This window comes from Schistocerca gregaria, chromosome 4, assembly GCF_023897955.1.
Source record: "Schistocerca gregaria isolate iqSchGreg1 chromosome 4, iqSchGreg1.2, whole genome shotgun sequence".
Taxonomy (NCBI): domain Eukaryota; kingdom Metazoa; phylum Arthropoda; class Insecta; order Orthoptera; family Acrididae; genus Schistocerca; species Schistocerca gregaria.
The window spans coordinates 702,772,917-702,799,925 of record NC_064923.1 but is presented as its reverse complement, the minus strand read 5'-3'; the positions used below and the strand labels follow the sequence as shown (position 1 = coordinate 702,799,925).

The 27,009-nt window shown below is 43.3% G+C and overlaps 1 protein-coding gene across 1 annotated transcript in view; it reads right to left on the bottom strand.

Moving 5' to 3' along the window:
* LOC126267873 (dendritic arbor reduction protein 1-like) overlaps nucleotides 1-27,009 on the bottom strand; it is a 1,078,567-nt gene that overhangs the window by 486,066 nt on the left and 565,492 nt on the right. The gene's annotated exons all lie outside the window — the stretch shown is intronic.

Below are 27,009 nucleotides of genomic sequence, written 5' to 3'. Positions count from 1 at the left end.
CGCAGATAGCTGACGCTAATTGTCATTACAGAAATTTTATAGGTCATGCCGGGAGCTGACGTGATTTTGCAGCAGTTAATATTATGATAAAGTGTTTTATAGGTCATGCCAGGAGCGGACGAGAAGTACCAGAAGATGTTTATTGAAGTCATGCCGTGCACTGACGATAATTAATACTGAATGTTTTATAATAAGTCATGCCGTGCGCTGACGTTAATTAATGCTGAATGTTTATAACAGGTAATGCAGAGAGTTGACACAGATGCAGAAGAAGAATGTGTATGTTATGTTAGTATATAAGAAATGTATAATGTTAAGAAATAATTTTGCTAGCATGTGACACATTGCAACACTATGGATGGGGACCACACATTACAATGTCTAACCAGAATAATGTTTACCTTAATTTTCAGCTGCAAAAGAATACTTTAAATAATTTTATGACAGTAATTTTATTGTATATTATGACCTGACATTTGACGACTCATAACTGACGACTACACCCCTGAATGGAAGATAAAATTTTAGGACAGTAAGTCAAGAAATGCATTGTCAACAAAATTTATAATTAATGATGTAAGAAACTAAGATATGTAAATACAGAATAAGTAATAATGTACTTGTCTATAACAAATCTGTATACTATCAAATACTGAATAAGTAGGAACTTTTATGTCTTTTATATATGGGAATAATTTTCTGGAAGAATTCTTAAATTAAAACTACATATTGTTACAAATTACGACACAACATATTTTGTCATAGGGAAAATTATTTGGTAGTCAAATTATGGTACCAACAATGTCCGTGAACCCATTGCCAAAACAATTTTACCCGTACCTTAATTCCTGTGCATCCCCATGGTTATTGAGCACAGAATCAGTGAATTGTGAAACACGTGACTTCAACCAATGATGTTCTCGACGAGGTGTTTGCATACCTAGATGCACACCACAGCCCGATGTATGTCAATTGGTGCCTGCATACCTAGATACACACCACAGTATGATGTACGACAATAGGTGTTTGCATACCAAGATGCACACCACCAACCTTAATGGACCATTGGAGATGGAACTTAATCCTGATGTGGCTGCGGCAACTCAGGCTATTCGACGACGTACTTAGTGTTTGGGTACACTAAAACTATGGAGCAAGGCGATGATGGAACCACATGGCGAAACCTGGCGTTGTGCTATGTGAGGGAAAGGAACAGACTTTTGAGTGCATTCACAGACAGTTGCCAGTGCTTTGACCATGCTATCCAATTCCTTTTGTACCTTCCTTAATTGTGGTACTAAGAGATGCCAATTTGAATTAAATGTTTCATAATGTAAACTTTCAATTGCTTCATATGATCTGTATATTGATTTTCACATTTACTCTTATTCTTGTTGTTAAATTTAAGGGAACCAAATTTTACTTGATGTACAATTCCTACTAAAACCCTTTCTATTTACATATTCTCTTTATTAGAGATAGACAAATCATTTCGTATGACAGCATTTGTGTATACACTTTGTTCAAACTATTTTCTATAATCAAATTTTATACTTATGTTGAGTCCATATGACTCAACAACGTAGTAAAATTTTAAGAAAGCCGAGTAGCGGCATATGTAATTATGTAATAGGCGTATTTAAACTGTTTTAGCATGTAATTATCTGAACTGTTTCTTATTTAAATTGTTTTGTTAATTAAATTGCATTGTGTATTATTGAGAAAGAGCGGGAAACAGCGCATAGATACATTTGGAGAAAGAGCGGGAAACAGCGAGCAGTAATACATCTGTAATGGTAGCAGGGATTGTCTGCACCAAAAACCATTGTTGGCGGCGAGACCGCACTTTTGTAGCATTGAGCGTTGGAAGCGAGCAGTTGCGAGTAAGATGTGAGACGAGGCAGTCGTAGCTAGCGAGACATGAGAGGAGGTCGCTGTAAGCGAGGTATGAATTAACACTTTGAAAGAAGCGGTGTGCTCGCCAGCCACTCGCTATATGTAGCGCAATGCTAGTTTTTAAGAATTTTTGTAAAGAACTATGCCCCTTGTAATTGTTTGTCAAGATCGTTCTCAGAATATAGTTATGTAATTTTGATGGAAAATTAGGTATGTAGCGCAACGCTACTTTTTAAGAATTTTTGTAAAGAATTATGCCCCTTGTAATTGTTTGTCAAGATCGTTCTCAGAATATAGTTAACTTCTACCAGATTAAATGCATTAAGAATTTTCTATCCCAAAATCATTCACGTAAATGCTTTACGGAATTTATTGTTATCTTAAAAGAAAAGTCTAAACTGAGCTTCAGCTTTTATCAAATCTAAATTAACTTCAACTTAAAGAATTCCAGTCACAAAGTATTATGAAACTCCACCAGCAGCTTATAATTATGTTAAAGAGAAGTAAGTATATTCATTCCACAGTTTGCTGTAGCAGTCAGATGGCGATCCAGTATAAATAATTAAAGGTAAGAATCAGTCTTAATAATTTCAGGTAACGACTGAGGGCCACGGCGACAACACATTTTATGTTTCGTCGTAATAATCAGCAGGTAGTCTTGACAGAGCAGCAGTTAAAAGATTTTAAGAGACGCAGCGTTCAGTCAGCAAGCAAACGTTCATCCAATATTAGACGGGAAGGTTTCAAGATTTACAGGTTTATCTTGCTACTTGAGTTACGCGGACTTTGTAATCGTAAGTATGGACGGTAGTTTTCTTCAACGTTGCTTTTCTCATCGTCTACATAGTACCTACGAATGCAGAGCAACGGGAGGTGATTGGACGCTATACTGAGGTAGGTGGACCTCAATAAATAAATCGCAGCGCAGCGCACCAACCCCGCCCCTTCGCAGGTTCCAGCAGGACGGGGCTCCAGCGCCATTCGACGATGTGGGGCATGGCCACTCGAATAAAACTTTCAACAGACAGACTAGACGTGGATGTGCAATAGCCTGGTCCCCTTGGTCACCGGTCCTGACACGATTGCCTTTTCATTTCTACGGATACGTTAAAACCCTGGTGTAAGAGACCCCGTGGAGTCACTGGCTCGATTACAAGCAGCAGCTGGGGTCACCAGTGATATACTGGGAATCTTTCCAAGGGTTCGGCAAGACAACAGCGGCGTGAAGTTGATGGCGGCCATACTCAGCACCTTCTGTAAGTGAATTAGACTGTTGTTCCTTCTCGCCTAGCGTATGTCGTTGAAACTGCCAACGCCGTCCTCCACATATCAGTGATGCTGGCACCCGAACAGAGCATTTCGAACTTTATTAGCGCAACATGCTCACATGGTACCTATATACCAACTCCCACGCATTGCAACGTATCTTTTGATATACCTGATATGCGCGCGCAGCTATTCTGTGATCTTGTTCAGAGCGCGCACTGTAATCAATTATAGTTTGCTGTCCTGGCGCGGGTGGCGCTCCGGTGGCGATCTGCTATGACATCCCTGGCGTATGTTTGCGGTGGCCGGCGGAAAGAGAGAGGATAGTTGGTTTTCCGGGTATTGCACGGAACGTGAAGTTCGCTCTGCCTGACCTGATAGTGACTTGCGCTAACGTTGTTGTGCCTCGCAATATGAGCAGAGTGGTCTGGGGCGGAGGCGACTCGTCGCTGTGCTGGCCATGCGGTGATGATTAATTGGAGTCGGCGTACTTGTTCTTCCTGCCTGTCTGATGTGGAGGTCCGGTGGGGTCCTGTGATACTCTGTCCCGGAGACAACTAGTTGCTGAATTTTGGAGTCGTCTGCCAGGTTAGGGTGTGGGCTCAGTTGGCTCTTCAGATTTTCCCCTGGAAGCTCCAGCAGCGGTTTCTGGACTTTTCTGATATGGGACGGTGTTGTTGGAACTTTTTGCTGTGTGTGTGGCTCGTTACGATATATGTTAGTACTAATTTATTTGCTCAACTGTTCCTGGAGTTGCGTTCATGTATGGTACATTTGGCAATCGATGTGTTAGGTAAAGTCTGCCTAAGAAGGCCGGTTTTGTACAGTATATACATAATGAATTAGTGCTACTTGGTATTTGATCTTCTCAACAACACGACCTCGTCAATGTGGTTGTGTAACAGCATTTAGTGGTATGTTCTGTTTTTTTTTTTTTACTGTGTTACTATTAACTTGGTGGAATAGTCACGTTAAGGTACTTCTAAGATTGTGGTTTGACTATTCATGTGCGCTTGGATTTTATTGTTTCGTTTTAAGAAGCGAGAATTGAGATTTGTGTGTTGGCTTCCGGCACTTATTGAGAGCGCCAGAGTTAACGGCGTTGTGGTTATAATGTGCTGTCGGGATGTTATGCTGTATTTTTGAATTTTATCTTGTGTTGATATTATCTGCCGTGTGTTACAGAACATAACCAAGGTGCGTAAGTGATGGGCAGTTGTGGGAAGCATGCCGCGTAGCTCTCAGCGGTATATTTTGGGGACCGTTTCTAGTGGGCATCTCCGAAGTGTTGAGAGCTCGCTCGTCTGTGATTGCGTTGGGAGTTGCCCTCGTCCTTTGGTTGTATCGAATTATTATTTTACTATTATATTTATTGGTTGTGTGTTGCGCTTCTTTCATTTTATGGTGCCAAGCGCCATTATCTTTCTCAAAAAGTTTTTTATATAAATCATTTTAAATTGTTATGCCAAGTTAACTTATTATTGACTCTAAAAGCACTATCCTAAAAGGTTTTTTTGATTTTATGGCGGCAAGACGTCGTTATTGTTTTTAAAGCTCACTCTTTAACCATTTGTTAAGTTTTGTAAGTTATATGAATTTGTTGTTATTTAAAAGAGTATAGTATTTGCAGTTTAATAAATTGTGTACAGAATCTGCTGTTTGGATATTATTGGGAGGAGATCCTTGGATAGTTGTCCTATAAGAATACACATTTCAATACCCGTAGATGTAACTCTAATAAACCTATAAAAGTAGATGATAAAAAGGAGAAATGTATTTTGAGAAGAGGTGTGACACTGCACTTCTTGATCGACTGATTGTGAGGCGAAGTCCGGGATGGTTCCTTTTGAAAAAGTGAAGCCCCATTATCGTCTCTATCTTTGTCTTCGCACTAACTCCAAACCGGTGCTTGTTTCAGGGCTCCCCCGTGCGGCACTCTGAGCCTCTGACCTTCCTTTCAAGGTTGCGGATAAGCAAGAGTATAAGAGACTCTTATGATTCATTAAGTACAGCGCAGTTGCAGATCTTAGCTCTTTGTCATTACGTCCTCCTCCTTCCAAAGCTTGCTAGTGCGGCGTGCAGGCTAACCTCGTCCTATCCAACATTTTCATTTTCTGCGCGCGCAAGCACATTGCTGTGCCCCGTCGGGACAGAATTAATACTACCTCCTGTTCTGAAGATGTATCATGGGGAATTAGCATTTACGCAGATGAAGTGTACATGAAAAGATGCGACGCGGCTGTGTCGGTGGCGGAAGCTCCGCATTAGCAGTCGTGTAGGGAGTTGAATAAAAATGTTAGAAGACTCTGAACAAGGCCCTTCGTTACGCCAGGTGGGCAGTAAATAAAGGGGAGGGGTAGCGAAGAAACAAGGACCGAGCCTTCCGATTCTCTTCGTATTCCGCGGAAGCTAGAAAGATTCGTTTACGGCGGCTGTGTTCAACAAGACCTAGCGCCGCCTATGTGCCGGTACCACTGCCATCCATTTACTGCGAAGCGCGTTTCCCGGACGCGCCTTGAAGGTGAACAGATGCTAATAGCAGAGGGACAGTGTCGCTAACATCACCAGCAATAACTGTCTCGCGACAACGCACGACATCCACCCATCATAGGCGCAGAATGTGTTACAACGTACCGCCGTCTACTTGGCGAAGCTGCTGCTGCACTGAGTAGCTTACACGCATTTCCTACCCTGGACTAGAAGTTGAATGTCTCGCGCTCAGCCACATAACGTCCATCTGTAGGAGAAGGTGGCGAGACACAACGCACTGATGCTTTGCCAGCGCTGAAAGAAGCACGAATGAGTACTCTGATGCAAATTAAAGTAAAAATTCGATTACGCGTTATGATAATCGAGAGACATATCGCAATACTCAAGTGAGAAACAAAACAAAAAAAAATTCGTCCTGTTGGGAAGTCTTGCCGAAATTGCACTTGTCTGTAATGCTGACTTTCAGTAGAAGGTCTGACTATAACAAATCTCCGATTCTTCCATCCCATAGCAGTGATTTCTTTCTAACACAATATTTGTCTCTAACTGAAATGTTCACTGTTATTCCATTCCCCCTGACGATAGCACTGGTTTCTTTCCAGCACAACAGCTGTGTGTTTGAACTGTTCACAAATGTAGTCACATACAGGAAACTTCATGCTAATACAGTGTGACGCCACCTCTAGCTTTAATACTGGCCTCTGCTTCGCGTGCAAGAGAGTTAAAGTATGCCATAGCTATCTATCGGCTTTCCGTAGCTGAGCAGTCAAAGTTCCAGCGGAGGACTCGAGGTAAATTCCCGGTAATGTCAAGTATTTTTTCTTGGTGGGGGATTGCGTGCATATGGAGTATCGTCTCAGTTGTGTGACTGGATTCGTGATTTCCTCTTACAGAGATCACAGTTCGTAGTGATAGACGGTAAATCATCGAGTAGAACAGAAGTGATATCTGGCGTTTCGGAAGGTAGTGTCATAGGCCCTCTGCTGTTCCTGATTTATATAAATGATCTAGGTGATAATCTGAGCAGCCCACTTAGATTGTCTGCAGATGACGCTGTAATTTACCGTCTAGTAAAATCATCAGACAATCAATTCCAACTGCAAAATGATCTGGAGAGAATTTCTGTATGGTGCGAAAAGTGGCAATTAGCACCAAACAAAGAAGTGAGGGATCATCCACATGGGTACTAAAAGAAATCCGATAAATTTTGGGTATACAATAAATCGCACAAATCTAAGGGCCGTTAATTCCACTAAGTACCTAGGAATTAAAATTACGAGCAACTTAAATTGGAAAGATCACATAGATAATATTGCAGGGAAGGCGAAACCAAGACTGCGCTTTGTTGCCTGAATACTTAGAAGATGCGACAAACCCACTAAAGAGAAAACCTATATACACTTTTCCGTTCTCTTCTGGAATATTGCTGCGCGGTATGGGATCCTTACCAGGCGGGATTGTCGGAGGACATAGAAAAGGTGCAAAAAAGGGCAGCTCGTTTCGTGTTATCGCGCGATTTGGGTGAGAGTATCACTGATATCATACGCAAGTTGGGGTGCCAGTCACTGAAACAAAGGCGGTTTTCTTTGCGGCGAGATCTATTTACGAAATTTGAATCACCAACTTTCTCGTCCGAATGCGAAAATGTTTTATTGACAACCACCTACTTGGGGCGAAATGATTATCATAATAAAATAACAGAAATCAGAGCTCGAACTGAAAGATTTAGGTGTTCCTTTTCCAACGCGCCATTTGAGAATGGAATGGTAAGAAGTATGAACCCTCTGCCAGGCACTTAAGTGTGATTTTCAGAGTAACCATGTAGATGCAGATGTAAATATAGACTGGAACAGGGCCCACTCAGCCACTTGCTGACAATTGAGGAGCTTCTTGGATGAGAAGTAGGGACTCCAAGGTGTGGAAATTCAGCAACGTCTCGGGGAGCAGTATGCTGAACCAATCAATGCTCCTCTACACCGCGTCCGAGTGACCCACATGGCAAAGGATGAGATGGCGGTCGGTCGGCACCGCGCGGCCGTCTTGCCCTCATCTCGAGGTTAAATTTTTTCAGTTTTTGTCATAGCTACCTGAAACCACTCGTTGTTGAGTGATGATTAGACTAGGTAGAGGTGCCAAACAACGAAGATGTGGATTGCTTTCACTCCCTTTTTCATCAAACAGTCCCAGGCATCTTCTGTGGAATTAAAATATTGTGGTTTAGTGGACGAATATAGGTCCGACAGATTGCGAGGTAACAGTAACCAGAACTCCAATAGAAAGATTGTTAGTGCTCATTTTTCCCTCGCACCGTTAGAGAGATGGACGTTACAGTAAAAGTCTGAATGCGGTTCGAAGAACTCCCTACCAGGCACTTATGTTTATATTTCAGAATAGTTATGTGGCAAAGTATCTTGTGATAAGGCGATGGAGTCGGATACGTCACCTGTAACAGCTGACCAAATTCCTCCGGCACTGGATTCCAAAGTGTCTACCTCCGCAGCCAGCAACAACACGACTACGTATCTGAGCGATGAAGGAGGTCGCCGCCAAATGTTTATTACCTTGCTCGCCAACCTGTCTCCTTCCCACGCCGATCAAATACAGGTGCTGCGTTCACAGCCTGAAGCGGCTGCCTTCAGGTCACCGTGTCTGTTGCGGCAGGTTCGCTCATGACCTCGGCAGCCACACGCTTCCCTTGCTTTACGGAGCTGACGTGGCACGCGTTTATCACCACCGCCATGACATGTGTGTCGAGGGCGTCGTCTGTTACAGATGCGGCTCATGAAGACGTCGGCACTTATGCAACCGGCCCGCCACCGCGGCGGCGATGGAGACATACGCGTACATACATTCTGGTAGAAAGCGGTCCGTAATGGGTAATTGTCGTCAGCGCAATCAGCGGTAATGGCGGCGGCAGGAGGGGAAGGCGCACACCGTCCGACTCTGGGTGGTCCAGCCTGGGGCGGTAGGCGTACAGCTCACCCCACGTGTACTGCAGCACGCGCTACTCCCAGTCCGTACAGCTCGCCTCACATCTCCTGCAACACGCACAGCACCCAACGTGTATATCGCTCCCCATATGTCCTGCACTACACGCTGCATCCGGCTACATCTATCACCTGATGGACCGTGTTAATGCGTAGTCGTACACAGACGGACGGATAACATTAGAGCCCAGCATCCTGTGATCAACTTACTAGATAACTAACATGTTGACGGAGGTGACAGTAGAACTTTTGGTCTGGTCACCACGTTGTTGCGGGCGCGCAGGGGCCCCATCTCTCTTAAAATAGAGCTGCATTCGGCTGCCACGAACTCATCTGTGTCCGACCTGGCGCAGAAAATCATTTATCTTCTGCTAATTCGGAAGTCTTTAGAAGAATTTGCTTTCCCACCTTCCCTGTTGTCAGCGATTACTATATATTCTTGATTCAGTAGCCTTATGGTCCTACAGGGGTTTATCCAAACACCTTTTCTCTGGATCACAGAGATCGTGCCGGCCGGAGTGGCCGTGCGGTTCTAGGCGCTACAGTCTGTAGCCGAGCTACCGCTACGGTCGCAGGTTCGAATCGTGCCTCGGACATGGATGTGTGTGATGTCCTTAGGTTAGTTAGGTTTAATTAGTTCTAAGTTCCAAGTTCTAGGCGACTGACGACCTCCGCAGTTAAGTCGCATAGTGCACAGAGCCATTTGCACCATTTTGAACAGAGATCGCCACTGTACATGCTCCCAACGCAATAACGTTACAATTCACGCTTCGTAAACGGTTCAGTTTCGAAACAAGTATTTAGTCAAGTGTAGAGAGGGGCGTGTAAGTTGATGTACAGTTAATACTCTTAACAATTTTATTCTAATGTTTTGAAAAAAGTTGGCTTTTTTTTCTTTTTAAAACGAACGGCAAACTTACTTTTTTCTTTTTCCAAAACTGAGCAATTCGTGAGAAAGGTAAAGGCATTAATGTAACGCTACTAACCGTTTACTGCTAAAATACTACCTCGAACCAAACGAAACCAGCCCTTTCGCTTTACCAACGAATTTGTTGAATGAGTTGGTACGCAGACCATGTGCGAAACGTAATATGAAGAATCTGCGTATCCCAAATACGCGATATTCGAAAGGGAAACGAGTTGAAATTGGTTTGTTTCGAGTAATTTGTATCCAGCTTGCTTGCTGCTGCGAAATACTACATCGGGAGTATTAACACGAGTAATACGTTTACTCGTCTGTGCGCAAATGTCACAGTATATGGACAACGAGTGTTTCAAAATAAATACACTACGATGTCTCGATTCCTTCACGAAATCCTAGATCTATACACGTTTCACAGGTTGCCTCGTATGCCTATATTGACCGACAGGATCCCCTATCTCGCAAGTACACAATTTTATGTACCTTATTTCTACTACACAGACTCCTACAGTACTGATACGGTAATGGCAGAAAATATGAACTTTTGGAATTTGTGAACCCTGAACGTGTCGCTATTACTTACATTATACTTCTGCGTACTGCACCATATCTTAGACGACGATTTGTCTTCCCTGTGACTGGCTAACCCGTCAGTACTACAAATTTCGTGAATGGATTAATAAATAATAGAGAAAAGTAAATAGAATGGTTTTAATGCTTCAGCTGCTCCACATAACCTTGCCTACTACCTCCCTACTAACCACCTGAGTACACCGCACAGAATGTCCGTACAACTTCGTGAAACTGTCGGAAAAGTCATTTTTTGGGATGGTTATGAAGTCGCTCGTCACATTAGCTTGAATGTTGGTTATACAGTCAAAGTGTTTATCCTTCACGGTAACATCTGCACTTTGGCGTCCTGTGGTAGTTCCGTACTGATAAAATGAAGTCTCTTTCAGAAAAGAATAGTCGGCGTTTTGCACTTTAATCAACTCGCTGAAAATGTCCACAGGTCGTTTTTGTTCCGGAGTCAACCTGTGCGAGACAAATTATGCACTGGCTTTTCTCTTCTTCAAAACATTTTTGGAAAATGTCTTGAAGACTGGATATAGAGATGTTGCCCCATTGCGATTTCTGACACAAGAACGTAGGCACACTATTGCCGCACGTCCACTAGTTAACTTTGCCTTCCGATAACTATCTGTTCGACTGCACATCAGTCGTTGTGAGCAAGTAGTTTAAGCTGTTAACCTCACCTTGCACATACGCCAGAAATAAAATGTCTCCTAACTTTTAGGAAAAATCGTATATGTTACGTGAAACATAGGCGCAATCAGTTATAATTTTTACGTGTAGTGATATGATTGTCACAAGTAGTTATCTTCATATTTCTGTTGTCAAATACTTTTACACTCCACTATGGACTATTCCTGTTTTGACAAATACAGCAACTGTATATGTTATACGAAACTAGGTTCAAAAGGTTCAAATGGCTCTGAGTACTATGGGACTTAACTTCTGAGGTCATCAGTCCCCTAGAACTTAGAACTACTTAAACCTAACTAACCTAAGGACATCACACACATCCATGCCCGAGGCAGGATTCGAATCTGCGACCGTAGCTGTCACGCGGTTCCAGACTGTAGCGCCTAGAGCCGCTCGGCCACTCCGGCCGGCACGCAACTAGGGATCTAAGCTTTTCACATATTTCTGTCTGTTGTCACTGTTCTGATCTCTACTTAGAAATAACTGTGCCATGGTGTAGGGAATAAGAGCTAGAAAAAACAAAGAGTGACCTCAGTAGTACTCAATCTCTTTATCCACATCTGCAAATTTTGGTACAAAAAGAACTGAAGTTTTGTACGAATAGTTAAATCTACTAAAATATGGCGTAGTTGAAACTGCGGGAACAAAAGTAGTACCATAGTTTGTGATCCCTACGTTGTAATGGGTAATGTGATTTCCTCGACACATAACGGGCCGTAATTTTCGTCTGTCCTTTTCTAGTAGTTATGCTGGTCTCCGCCGCAAAGCCTTGTATGAGTCACAGATATGGAGAGCTACATACGCAATATGACTCTGAATTGATCGTTCTTGTGCCACACGCGATTCGTAGATTACGTAATTTTACTGAAATCGACAATAGAAAAGTATATCAAGTTGCTCCAAATGAATCTGTGTTCGCATTCTGTCACTCACAACTATAGTGATCAGCTTAAGGCACAGGACTGGTATTTGTGAAGAGTAGGGCTCAAATACATGTTGGCCTATCCAGATTTTAGTTTCTGTGGCTTCCTTATGCCACTTCGATTAAGTGCCAAACCGGCCTTGTTGAACAGGATACACACGAAACATACAGAAAGGCGAGTATGTCAATATACAGCTAATATCGCCTTTTACGAACTTGTACACCTTAACTAACGACTCTTCTTCGACGAGGCTTAAGAGCCAAACTTTTTTGTAGCTCTGACGACATCGGCGCTGACGGTATATTAAATCCCAATGATACAGATTATTGCTCGTTTCAAGTAATGGTGGTTGCATTCGAGATGTGGAGAGAAGAAACACACTTTCTAAAAAATCCGATATTTAAGATTATCTATTCTTCCAGTAGGCTAGTATTCCCCAAAGTCATACTTGAAAGTGAAATACACAGTTTTAACGTTCCACTCTATATTCAGTTTTTAATTTCTATATATTCCTCCATGTACCAGCAGAATGTTCCATAAATTGCCCAAATCTGTCGAAACGAAAATTGATAGTCACCATTACGATTTCTACTAGGAATCAAAGTGATCTAACGTTTGTAGCTTTATGGTTTCCTTGAAATAGAACACGTAGCCAGAAAACAGGCAATGGTACTTACTCTACGGTTTTTTAAATTTCAGTGATGACTATGCGTGAAATTTCATCTCTGAAATGGATGATAACTGCACCCGAAGGTAGTATAAAACACATGGCTGATAAGAGATTTTCGATAAGAACCCACGAAACTGCTTGGGCGGCGTACACATGTGGCGAAGAGAGTTGAGAAAGCGGTGTATATGTGGCTGTAAAAGATGTTCATTGCATTTAGCTTAATTCACTATACCTCTATTACCGTCCTCAACAGAAAAACTGCTATTAAGTTACTAGACGTGATTTGGGTAATTTTAGAAGGGATAATCAAGTTACAGTTCAGTTTTCACCCTGCATTATGCATGAGCATTCGGAGAATGTAAGAAAGTCTGGGGCAGCTGCTGACATTACATCATAAAATGAGGACAAGTGCGCGCGCGGATGCACAACACACACACACACACACACACACACACACACACACACACACACACACACACACACACACACAATCCTACCTGAAAACAGTAGTCTGCTTTTACGGTCTCTCGGAAACACATTCAACAAATCATACAAATCCGAAACTTTAGGTCGATGCCAGCATCACTCATTGCGCTTTAGACTTGACACCACTTACATGAATGGGCAAATACCTCGTTATTCATTTTAAAACTCACGTCCAGCTGCACCCGCCAGTACCGTAAGCAATGGTAATAGAAATGGTGAGTCGTTCTCGATCCTTATCTGTATTTATGGCGCACATTTTGCAACAATACTTTGTGCGGGCAAGCAGCTGCCTTGTCGTCCGCTCTTGGCCTGCATCCAAGCACTCGCAAGTCTGTTTCGCTCGCTGTCAACGACCTCTGCTTCCACTTGCTCCCGTCCTTCCTTCTCCACAGTCACAAGCAGACACGCTGCTGATTTAATTTCTCATTAGCAGAGAGGGCGACAAACGCGACGCACGGCGAATAAAGGGCCATACTAGAGTGGCACCGTCTGACTGTAGTCAACCCCAACCGTCCAGTACAGATATTTAAACCATTGGCTTTATTTAATCATAAACTACACAAACATAGTAACATTAAAGCATAAACACGAAATGTACAATACCTATTGTCAGCTTATAGTCAAGCACAATATACGAAGAAAGAGAAAATGTGGAACATAAACAAACTTAGAAGAACATTCTCACACATTAGAAACAAAGAGTACCAATAAAAATTATGTTTTCGAACAACATAACTTCTCCTCGTTGTAGTACATTATTTCTCATCTTATCTCATTTATCATCTTATCTTCATTTCTCATCTTATCTTCATATTATACACTGTATCACTAATGTATCCTAAGTAATCTTTTTCAAATTCATTTTTTATTATTTTAAGATGAATTTTTAGTTTTTGAAAGATGTTTCCTTTGCTGTCGGGACCAAGGAGAATTTATAAATGAATCTTTCTCCTATGATATTTTTTAAGTTTCTTTTGAATAGCCTAGCCTCTACATGTTTAGGAGACGAAGTTCAGAGTAAGTGTACTACATCCACACAAGAGGAAAAAGACTACATGGTTTCCACAGAGCAACTACGAAGGGTTCAGAGAATAATCCGGAAAACATTTAAAAACGAATATGTGAAAGCAACAAGACAAAATCATTCTATTAAAATGTTTGTTCAGTTTTCATCAAAACAGCTACAAAAATCTTCAAAGCAAAATCATTTAAGTATAAGTGCACTCTAATAGCCAACATCATATTTGCTGATTGTGTTGGACGGCCGGAGTGGCCGTGCGGTTCTAGGCGCTGCAGTCTGGAGGCGAGCGACCGCTAGGGTAGCAGGTTCGAATCCTGCCTCTGGCACGGATGTGTGTGATGTCCTTAGGTTAGTTAGGTTTAATTAGTTCTAAGTTCTAGGCGACTGATGACCTCAGAAGTTAAGTCGCATAGTGCTCAGTGCCATTTGAACCATTTTTTGATTTCGTTGCCCTAAGACGTGCTAAAGAAAAAAGACATTCAGATTGTACCCCTGTACGTCTATTATGGGCAGGCCCGATGTTAAACTTAGTTGTTAAAAAAGAAACAATGTTATTATTGTAAGCAAGTAAAAGATGCTAATTATGCTTTGAAAGAAAAGTAGCAGAAAAGTTTGATAAATTGCAGCAGACGTTACATGTTGCATGTTAATCAGAAAAATAACGGCTACAGAACAAATAATGCTTCGTATGAAAGGAGACATTTGTTAGTGAACAAGTTACTTAATGTAGGAAGGAAGAAAGTAATTGTTCAGAACGTTCCTCTGCAGTGTGCTCCAGTTGTGCTGCAGGAAATTTGGTTTTGGTAGAGGCCAACTAGACCGTCTGGACATACAGAAAATCTGATGTATATGTTCTGAAAGAAATCAGTAAGCTGAGAAACCTCGCAGCAAATAGTCTGGGCACGAAACTTATCACGTATAACGTTTCACCAACAATACGGGCAAGAGAAAATTTGGGAAGATCAGGCAAAAAAAAAAAAAAAAAAGTTGGTCTATTGCGAGCAACAAAATTATTAAAAAATGAAAAGTACAAATAGCAAAGAGGAACTTTTACAGTGATAAGTCCGGCTTATACAAGTTGACAATTGAGAAAGAACATTACGCCTGTATGGAATCTTTCAAGCACCATACGAATAACTTTTCTTAAAAAGAGTATGCTTCCTCTTCCTAACAACATTTACCAAATTCAAGGCTTCGGCAACGTTACTTTCAATAGAGCTTATGAGTCAGACGCTTGTTGCTCCGGAAGTATTACACCGTTGCATCATCTTCGTTCTCAAACTCGCAGGTGTACTCCGTAAACACAGTGAAGGACTTCTCTTACCTGTTGTGTTGGGCAGGATCGCCGTTGGGAGATACGGACTTCCGCGAACTGCTCTGATAAAGACCTTCCAGTTGGCAGTGCGGCAGGCTCCAGGCGTTCTTGGCCGTACTCTGGAATGCACGCCACTGGAGACAATCCAGAGTACATGGGATCCAGGCCGCGACCAGAGGACGCAGCTAGCGAGGTGGCGCAATGCTAGGACTCGCTTTCGAGAGAGAGGTGGTTCAAATTCCCTTTCTGAATATCTAGATTTAGGTGTCTCGTAGTTTCCCTAGGTTGCTTAAGGCAAATGCAGGGATGGTTCCACACAAAGAGACACAGCCGACATCCTTTTCCATTCAAATCCGAACTTGTACCCAGTATCTTGTAACCTCGTCTTCGATGAGACTAAACAATGTTCGTTTCTCCTTGGGCGCAGAAAACGCCATCTCGCCACGACGTGGAATGGCAAGAATCCTCTGTTGACAAGGGGAGCGTACACCTATAAAGGGTCATCCATTCTGGTTATCTAACGCACGAGAACGTACGTAGAGTCAACGACCGCTGATCTTCTACGATGCGCTTCTAAAGTGTTCTCGATAATTCTGAGTACACAGCTTTAGAAGCTAAACGATATAAGAGCACCAACGGTCGAGCAGCGGCATTAGCAAACTTTTAAGGCAAAAGACCGAAGTGGATTCGAGTGGCGTTTATTTTCCCCTACCTCACACGAAGCAACTGTATCACACTAACGAATCATGTTTCTTCGAAAAGGTGCAATAACGATCATGATATTGTACTTTCGTAGCTAGGTGTGACGATGAAATTAAGATTTATTTATAACTGAATTTAATATCCGCTTCAGTTACAGCTAATACAAAAAATATGTAAGAACGGCACTAGTATCAGAGATTTAAGCTCCATCTTCAGGTGTTACGCACTGTGAACAAGAAGATGTGGGGGGTGGGGGGAGTGCAAAATGGCGTAAACATACTAAAAAACACATTTAAAGGTACGATTAATGACACTACGCACATGAATAGCTGTGTCATAGGTGTATGGCGGGCGGGTCAGTTAATCAGAAGGTACCAAACTCACTCATTCAAATGTGACACAGAAGACTCTAAATAAAAGTTCTCCGTTGTTCCATTGTAAGCACGGAACAGCGGCCTTTCAAATAATTACCAAAGAAATCTCTCCAAACAGTCGTATGTTTTCAGAAGTTACTTTATTTAGACACCCCTTCAAGCATCTCATTAATGCCATCTTCAGGATCCTGAGCTCTTTATGTATAGAGTCAGATATATAGATACTTACATTACTGGAGCCATCAACATCTGTCAAGTCTTCGAAGTAAAACGTAAACGTAAACTCCGTCCACAGGCTCTGGCGGACCCAGCGGCACCGACCGGCCGCCGTGTCATCCTCAACCACAGGCGTCACCGGAGGCGGATACGGAGGGGCATGTCATCAGCACATCGCTCTTCCGGCCGTGTGTCATTTCCCGAGACCGGAGCCGCTACATCTCAATCAGGTAGCTCATCAGTTTGCGTCACATGGGCTGAGTGCACCCCACTTGATGTGGGAGGCACCTGCTATGCAAGAATCGATATAATCTGACTGTCTCTACATGGAGTGCATGACGCTCTGAAGATGGGATTAATGAGATGCCGAAGCCAGTCGTCTCAATAAAATAACTCCTGCAGACATACGGCTATTTGGCGATTTTTGTATCGTAAATGTAAGCGAAAGGTTTAAGGTAAGGGGGCAGAGGCGACTGCAATACAACACAGAAACTGAACATGACGAATGCGCAAAGAGCCGCAGGTACATTTTACCGTTAGGTGGTGTTGCGCCGCGATATCGATGTTGATCTTCAACTCGTAGGCCGACATGGTTCAAATGCCAATCATTTCTGCAGAACATAATAACGTACATGTTGTGAAAATATGAATGTCGTATCTCCAGTAGTTCAAGGTGTTCTGTTTTTTTTTCTGAACATGGATGTATTAATCGATTCATTTATAATTTGGGGCAAAACATCACGCCGTCTACCTCATGATTAAATAGGACGAAATTTAAGTTATAAGTAAGAAATACAAGTAACTTTTAAATAGAAACAACTGTGATATCTTCAATGTGAAACAGAGAACGTGCTTATCTAGTGCTTCCAAGTCTCTGTGTGATTATCAGTGTGGTCAAATCGGATTTGGATAGATGTCTCTCTCTCTCTCTCTCTCTCTCTCTCTCTCTCTCTCTCTCTCTCTCTAACAGTCCCTCTAAGAGGGAAATGGGGAACTACAGGGTGTTACAAAAAGGTAAAAAGGTACCGCCAAACTTTCTGGAAACATTGCCCACACACAAATAACGAAAAGATGTTATGTGGACATGTGTCCGGAAACGCTTAATTTCCATGTTAGAGCTCATTTTAGTTTGTTCTTCCACCTACGCTCAATGGAGCACGTTATCATGATTTCATACGGGATACTCTACCTGTGCTGCTAGAACATGTGCCTTTACAAGTACGACACAACATGTGGTTCATGCACGATGGAGCTCCTGCACGTTTTAGTCGAAGTGTTCGTACGCTTCTCAACAACAGATTCGGTGACCGATGGATTGGTAGAGGCGGACTAATTCCATGGCCTCCACGCTCTCCTGACGTCAACCGTCTTGACTTTCATTTATGGGGGCATTTGAAAGCTCCACTCTACGCAACCCCGGTACCAAATGTAGAGACTCTTCGTGCTCGTATTGTGGACCGCTGTGATACAATACGCCATTCTCCAGGGCTGCATTAGCGCATGAGGGATAACATGCGACGGAGGGTGGATGCATGTATCCTCGCTAACGGAGGATATTTTCAACATTTCCTGTAACAAAGTGTTTGAAGTCGCGCTGGAACGTTCTGTTGCTGTGTGTTTCCATTCCATGATTAATGTGATTTGAAGAGCAGTAATAAAATGAGCTCTGACATGGAAAGTAAGCGTTTCCGGACACATGTCCACGTAACATATTTTCTTTCTTTGAGTGCGAGGAATGATTCCTCAAAGTTTGGCCGTACCTTTTTGTAACACTTTGATGTGCATAACGTGGCTGTCGCCTGTGTGGATTATGTTCCTGTTACAGACAATGCAGACTGTGTAAAACGGATCGGTAGGAGCAGCTCATTCACAACTGTATATGCAACTGAGGATGGCAGTCCATTGACGAAACGAATGCGTCTGTGCAGTCTGGTGACTAAAACTTCAGTGAAAGCGAGGAGCGCAGAGTGTATCGGTCGGCTTGTTGGACGCAGCAAGGGGCACTTTGCGGCCCTGGAGAGGAGTGTAAGCAGCGAGCGGCTTCCGCATTCACAGTGCCGTGCGGCGCTGGCAGGTGACTTCCCGGACGGCGGAAGAGCCGGCGACCTGGCAGCCAGGCGGCGGGGTAAGGAGACTGGCGCGCTGCCCGGGCACACACCAGGCGCCGCGCACACACGGGGGCACTTCCTCTGCGGTCCAGGCGCTGCTAGCAACTGGACAGAGTTTCACCACTAGGCACAGTTGCTCAGTGGTAGCCGGCACGGCGCCTCAACGTCTTCGGCCACAGAGCTGCCTGCTCTCTGTCATAAAAAAGCTGAGTGAAGGGACCAACCACGAACTTCAACGGACATCCTGTTACGTCCGCTCCGACCAAATACTGTCCAAAGGCCTCGGATTCGACTCCTTATCTATCATTTTTCACTTGTATGAGGAGTTGCACAATGGTTCGGAATCCACGTTAAACTACAGGCCCCCCTGTAACGGGCTGAGTAAGCCAATTCAGTGTTCGGAGGACGCCAACGGCTTATCACCTCTAATCCCTAGTAAAGCACTCTTGTCTTCAAAGCAACCTTCAGATTAAATGATGTTTTTTTAATAATTTCTTTTTTTAAATTTTTCTTTTTAAAAATCAGTCTCGATCATAACACGTATGTTACAAGAACATAGGTGACCGGTTTCGGTCATATCACATGACCATCATCAGACCCATGGCATCCTTCGAAGATGGTAGATGGAGCACTCTTCTCAGCTGCTGTGATGTCAACTGGTCAAGACTGAATTTTAAAAAGGAAAATTTTAAAAGTTCACTATTCCAAAAATGTTTATTAAAATGTCTTTTTTACCTATTCACAAATACAGCTGAATATTCCTTCGAAGCCAGGTTTGCAAAAGAAAGGGAATCCAAGTTCTGAGGTACTTGGCTCCCCTTTGGTTTTCAACACAAGTTAGACACTAATTTTTCTAGTATTGCTGCAAAGATGACAGATTGTTTAATGACAACGATCAGATGGGGAAAAGGTAAGTAAACAGTTTATTACTTTAAGAGTAATCATCGGAACTATTAATACGAGGATTGCCAAGAAATTAATGCATCGCATTATTTTTCTTCAACAATTCTGTATTGAACATAGTGAGAATTACACACATCACAGAATAGTGTTTTATCTACACGCCCTGTTTTTCCACGTAATCTCCAGCCCATTCTATGGCCTTCCTCCAGCGCGAAATAAGGACATGTCTATCCTGTCGGTACCAATCATTGACCTGGTAGTGGAGCCACTGCTGCACTGTGTGAATTAATTCCTCATACTCCACAAAATGTCTTCCACGAATTGCATCCTTTAATGCCTCCAACAAGTGGAACTCCGAGGCTGCTACGTCAGTGCAGTTGGGTGGATGGGGTAACACTGTTCATCCATGTTCTGCGATGTGTTCAGCAGTCTTCAGACTAGTGTGGGGCCGATCGTTATCGTGTTGCAGCTAAACATCTGTGTTGCTGTGGCGCCGAAGTCGCCGGAAGCGCGTCTTTAGTTTTGTTAATGTGTTGACATATGTTTGTGAATTAATGGTACCGCCTCCTGGCATCACGTCAATGAGGACCACACCTTCACAGCCCCAGAACACGGTGATCATGACCTTACTGGGGGAAGAAGTTGATTTGAATTTTTTATTCTATGATGAGTGGGAATGGTGCCATTGCTTCGACTGTCTTTTTGTTTCGGGCTCAAACTGGTGAACCCAGGTTCCATCAACTGTCACAATCCGGGTCAAGAAGGCATCCCCCTTAGCTTCAAAGCGTTGCAACAAATCAAGACAAATATTTTTCTGTGCGATTTGTGATCCACCGATAGACACCGCGGGACCCATCTTGCACATACTTCTGAATAGCCAAGAGTGCGGATAACTGCGTCCACAATTCCTTTGCTGATTGGCAGACGCTGCGCCAACTGCCGAGTCGTAATGCGTCTATCCTCTCTAAGACAACTTCAGTTCGCTGCAGCATGTCAGGTGTGAAAGGCTTGGATGGGCTCCCCGACCGGTGCAAATCGTGGAGACCCGCCGGACCGCCTTCTGAGCCGGTCCTGGTGGCCGAGCGGCTCTAGGCGCTTCAGTCCGGAACCGCGCTGCTGCTACGGTCTTCTCCATACTGTCATTCCTGCTTGAGTTACTCCTGATGTTTACGTTTGGTCCGGATTTGTTACCAAGAGCCGGAATCGCCAAAGCTGCCGGGACATTAATCTTCCTTCCTTCCTAGCTCTGTTCCTTCTCTAGAGCATAAACATCGCTAAATAGAGAACTGACCAATACCAGAAATGTTGGGAAGAGGACATAATTTATCAATATTTACTCCTTCGCTTATTATGGTACTTCATTAACAATTATGCATATTCAAATCCCGTCTGGTGGCAAAAAGCAGTACGCCGTTCACGCACGCTGTGACAGGTACTCCCATCGTATTTACCCGTGCTCGTGAAGCTCAGGCGTGATAGCGGTTCTGAGTGTACACAGAATGAATGGCATTTCTTAGATAAGATAAATCGGAGGAAGCGTTAAAATTTGAAACGCTTCCTTACTTTGTCGCAAACAGAACGGCGTTTATATTGCGATAATGTCAAACTACAAGGCTTGCCACAACGGAACAAGGACACAGAATATTAAGTTGCAGATTCAGAAACAAGAATACGGCGATGATCAGAACTAACTGTTCGCAGTCACAATCGTTTGGAATCCGTCATAGCGATCACTTGAACTGATCTGCAAAAATACAGACCACACGTGAATTTGAGGATTAGATGTCTTGTTAAGGTGTTAATTACATCTATCACTACTACTGTTTCAGAAAAGGCAACAACTTTGTTTGTAGTGAACATAGGTACCAGATTAGGGAATAGAAGATTTATTCGATACCGATCCGCATTGTTATTTAACGAGGAAAAAAAATGAATTAACGAGTATCGGATCACATTTTTCACAAGATTCACACCTTCCTTGTAAATGGAACCCAACACACCGATCCTAATGGATGCAGAGATCTGTATGTAACTTTGGGAGCACGACAACGGAATGTTCTAAGACATGGCTGTTGATATACTTTCCGGGATGTGAGGTCGTGGTCCAAGAACTTTTCTGCTCCTTACGTTTCGTCCAGGACTGCGGTGGACTTCCTCAGAGGCGCTGCTCCGCTGAGTCTTGCCGACTGACTGGTCGGGTGTCTGAGAGCGACTTATATATTGTGAGAAAGGGGGGCGTGGTTCGGGAGACACATGATGAGCAGTGATAATCCATTGGAAAGTTAAGCTTGATTATCGATTACCATCTTGTCAAAGACAAAACTTGTTAGCATTTTTGCAGAGCCACTGTCCATATATCGCTAAGTTTCATAGCCTCCTCTTTCCTATTAAAATTATCGTGATGTTTATAAATTTCAATAGCTTCTCTATATAACCGTGGATAGTAATTTAACGTTGTAGATAAAACTTCGGTATCCGAAAACTTCACTTGGTGGTTGCCTGGTTGAAGAGCATGTTCCGCTACCGCTGATTTTTCTATTTTTCCAAGTCGACAAAGATTTTTATGCTCTTTCAGTCGCGTATTTACGCTTCTTTCGGTAGTAACAATACAAACTTTACCACAGGTACATGGAATTTTATACACACCACATGTCGACAGGGGAGGGCGTTTATCCTTCAAAGATCGTAGTACTTGACTTATTTTCTTTGTTGGTTTAAAGACCGGTTTTATGTCATGTTTTCGTAAAATCTTACCGATCCGATCTGTTACTTTTTTAATAAAAGGGAGAACTGTTGTATTTTTTCTGTCGTTGTGGTTCATTCTTATCTTTTGGTCTTCTGTTCCTTGGATGCAAAATTCTGTTTATCTCTTTTCTTGAGTAGCCGTTTTCTTCAAAAGCCTGCTTGAGATGTTTCACTTCAGCATCCAAATGTTCAGGTGTACATATCCGTTCCGCTCGATCGACAAGACTTTTTATGACACCTCTTTTTTGTTGTGGATGATCATTAGAAGTTTTGTGTAAATATCTGTCCGTATGTGTTGCCTTCCGAAAAACTTTATATTCCAAGCTTCTATCGGGCCATCTCATAATTGAGACATCCAAGAAAGATATTCTGTTATCCTTTTCTATTTCCATGGTAAACTGTATTTTTGGGTGAATTTCATTTAGATAATCAAAGAAATCGTCCAAGGACTTTCTGCCATGAGACCAAACCACAAATATGTCATCTACTTATCGATACTAACGAGATGGCTTATTATTAGCTTTGTCTAGGATTGATTGTTCAAATTTCTCCATGTAAAGATTGGCAATCGCAGGGCCCAATGGATTACCCATTGCTACTCCATCAAGTTGTTCATAAAATTCATTACCCAACTGTTCTAAGACAGTCACTGTTCACAATATATTACTCATCTAGTGGAAGCTAGCTGAGGTTGCTCGTTGACCTGGTACAATGACTCCCAGTTGAGACTCAACGTAAATATATGTAACACACGGTCTACCATCAACAAGTGAAGAGATCCACTACTGTCCGATAAAACTTGGGCGACAAAGCACTGGCGACAGCACCTACAAAGTTGAACTAACAGAATAGACACAGCCAGCCGCTGTGGCCGAGCAGTTCTAGGCGCTTCAGTCCGGAACCGCACTGCTGCTACGGTCGCTGGTTCAAATCCTGCCTCTGGCATGGATGTGTGCGATATTCTTACGTTAGTCAGGTTTAAGTAGTTCTAAATATAGGGGGACTGATGACCTCAGAAGTTAAGTCCCATAGTGCTTAGAGCCATTTGAATCATTTGAAGATACAGAGAAGACTAAAGAACGGTAGTATTAGTCATGCGATCGTTTGGTAAATTCGTGGGTGTTATGGAGAAGCTCAATACATTTCACTGGCAGACTGTACAAGGGAGTCGTTGTGTTTACTGTTGAATTTACTGAAGTGTACCTTCGAAGAAGAGTCACACTTCTCACGAAATGTCGGAGACGAGTAAATCAAATAGAGCTCGTACAGAATCACGCCGATAGACGTTTTTTCACTTCACATTCGGGAATGGTAGACGAAAAGGGGGGGGAGGGGAGAGATTGTATTAGAACCAGATGGAGCCTCCGCCACTCACCGCAAGATAGCTTTTGGAGTATACATATATATGAATATGAAAGAATTTAAATCTTCATGAAAACGGACTCGCTTCAATAAATCGAGAATACTGTATCTGACTTCTCTAAAATTTGTACATGCATGTTTCGTCCACCGATTTGTCTCTTTTACGCATGTAGTAATCTTTTATAATTCATTGACGGCAATTCAGGGGCTGATAATGTTCCGTGTCTAAGAATTACCCATGTACCAAACACAGTCCGCATTAATCACGCCCACAGGACTGTCCACTGCTAATTTGAGACCTACGCCTGTGACAGCGAAAAGGGGAGGAGGACACACACGGACTCCATAACACGCGCCACTGCGCCTGCTCGTGTTTGCATGAGGGGCGCCATCGTGAGCACTGCGCAGGCGCAAATATGGCGTCGCTTGCGCGACTCTGTATTAGGCGCACGAGCGTGGGTTGTCGGCTGGCTTATCGGCCCTACCATCTTAACAGGCCTGTTGTAAAGCCAGCTACTTTGACTGTATTTATCGTAATCGCAGAATGAGCCAATAGCTACACCAGTTTTTTCTCTTCTAGCAGCGCAATAATGTTTAATGCGCAAGACTCCATTTGGATCTGAAGAACAGGCGTGGGTGGAAGGACGGGCGAGTTGTTTTACTGGGATTTTATGATGTTCTTGAGAAACACTGGCAGGTAACTGGAGGGATCTGTAAACCGCTGTGGCAACCAGATACCGTTCACACGCCTGCTACAATTTGTTCCTTTCATCTGACAGGAGTGCCACGAATTGAAATTTTTGTTGAACGAAAGGAATTTTATTTCTGAGGTGTCTCTGCAGTACGAGAAGACGATATCAGGACGAGCATAAAAATGAGGGCTACTCTCAAAGAAGCAAGAGATGTCAACGTTTTTGAGAAAAGGTTTTCTTTGTTTATCTAACGAAGCACATTTCAGTTACCTACAGAATGTCAAAACAGTTTGTACCTATAGGAAAGTTTATCGTTATCACTTGATGTTCAGTCAGTCTCCACCAAAAGTAACCACGAGATTAAAAATAATGTTTAAGCAGGGTGTGAATTTCAGATATATTCTCTATCTTGGCTGGCTATTTAGCACTTGATCCTAAATACAAGGGAGAATCAGAAAGTGTTTGTCTATTTTTTGACTAGTCGAAATAAGATGACTGCAGTGTCAGCCTCAGCCAATAGGCGTCGCTGGATGCTGGAGGCCGATATGGAGGAGCATGTGGTCAGCACACCGCTCTTCCGGCCCTTTGTCTGTTTTTGTGACCGAAGCCGCCACTACTCTGTCAAATAGGTCCTTATTTGGCCTCACAGGGGCTGAGTGCATCCCACTTGCCAACAGCGCTAGGTAGACTCCGACCGTCATCCATCCAAGTGAGAGCCCAGCCCGACAACGCTTAACTTCGGTGATCTGACGCCAACCAGTGTTACCATTGCGGCATGGCCTTTGGCCGAGGTACGTACCTTATACTATTTTTCCACATAGTCTCCTCACCGGTTTTTGACATTTGTCCAATTGCAGTACTAAATTTGGGATGCACCTATGGTAGAATTCACACGGATGACTGGGAAACAACAGTCGGACTGCCGTCTGGGCTTCATCGTTACTCGTAAATAGTTGCCCTGCTAGGAACTATTTCAGTGGACCAAAAACATATTCGGACTGTATCGTGGGTGGTCCAGACTCTCCCAGTAAAATTACCAGAATTCGTAGACGGTTCTGATCCCCAAACGATGTCTCACGTTCTCGTGGAAGAAAGCCACACTGCCCACATCGAGAAACCTTCAGTGTTTCTTCCTCATGGCAGCTCGCAGGCCTGACAGTTTGGAACAATAGCTGCCGGCATTGATGGTTGCAGCGAATGGCACGAAATCCACCAGCAGCAATACACGGCGATCCCAAGAGACATCAATTTCCTGACAAATGGCAGTGGAGAGGTTTTTTTTTTTTAATACCATGCTCTGCTGCTTCGATTCCGGCGTGAAATGCATTATCCCGGTTTCATCGTCACTAACAATGCAGTCCAACAAACGGTCACCCTGCCGGGCATACCGTTGTACATGATTCACTGAAGCAATCATGCCTTCCAGCTGCTTAGGTACTCATCGATAGCCACGGAGCTACAGGCAGTGGATGGTCCACTGCTCGGGATGGATATGTTAACTTCACTCTTACAGCCGTAATTTGGCCGAAAAAATAGGGGCAAGGATTTTTTGATTCGCCCTCGTATAACAAATAAAAATGTAAATAATTCTTACTGTACGCCATATTAATTACCGGTTTTACGAGTTCTAAAGTTCGTTCAGATGCTGGCGGGATTTGAAACGCCGAAATAACGTAAAATATTTTGTATGCTGTAGACCACTTTATTAGCAAGGATAGCAGCTCCTCTGCGAACCTCCCGAAACAGTCTCCCAGTTCTAGAATTTCAGGCAGTACTGCGTTTTTGCTGGTAGTAAATGTGAGGTCAGAGAATTCTGTTCTCGCTCAAAATGCTACACTGCTTCCGACCGGTACAGGTGTGGAACAGGAAATAAACTTGCAGGCCGGATAAAAAATTAGTCACGGCCGGGAGACATCACGTTAGATGTCGTAACTTCAAAAATGTGTTTGAATTCCGAAGGGACGAAACTGCTGAGTTCGTAGTTCCCTAGACTTACATACTACTTAAACTAATTTGTGCTAAGAACAACACACACACACACACACACACACACACACACACACACACACATGCCCAAGGGAGGATACGAACCTCCGGCGGGAGGGGTGGCTTAATCCGTGACATGGCGCCACAAACCGGGCGGAATCGTAACTTCATGATAGCCTCAATCAGGCGAAGAAGAGAGCCTGATTGTGTCTTTAAGACCGCAATATCCGCTAAAGCCACTCACTGATTACTTTTTGTTGGTGACCTACCGAAATTATTTCAGCGCGGGAGATTGTAATACGGTCCCTCCGGCCGGCCGTTGTGGCCGAGTGGTTGTAGGTGCTTCAGTCCGGAACCGCCCTGCTGCTACGGTCGCAGGTTCGAATCCTGCCACGGTCATGGATGTGCGTGCTGTCCTTAGGTTAGTTCGATTTAAGTAGTTGTAAGTCTAGGGGACTGATGACCTCAGACGTTTAGTCCCATGGTGCTCAGAGCCATTTGAAACATTTTTGAACGCTCCCTCCTTTCAATCTTCGTGCGTAAGTCAAAACGGCAGATTTTGATAAGTTGCTGCCCTTTAGCAACAGTTTATCGCAGTTCGCTGGAAAACGGAAGATACGTATGACTCGTAAAAAGCACAGACCATTGACGTTATTAACAAGGCTCCCTAGGCAAGGAG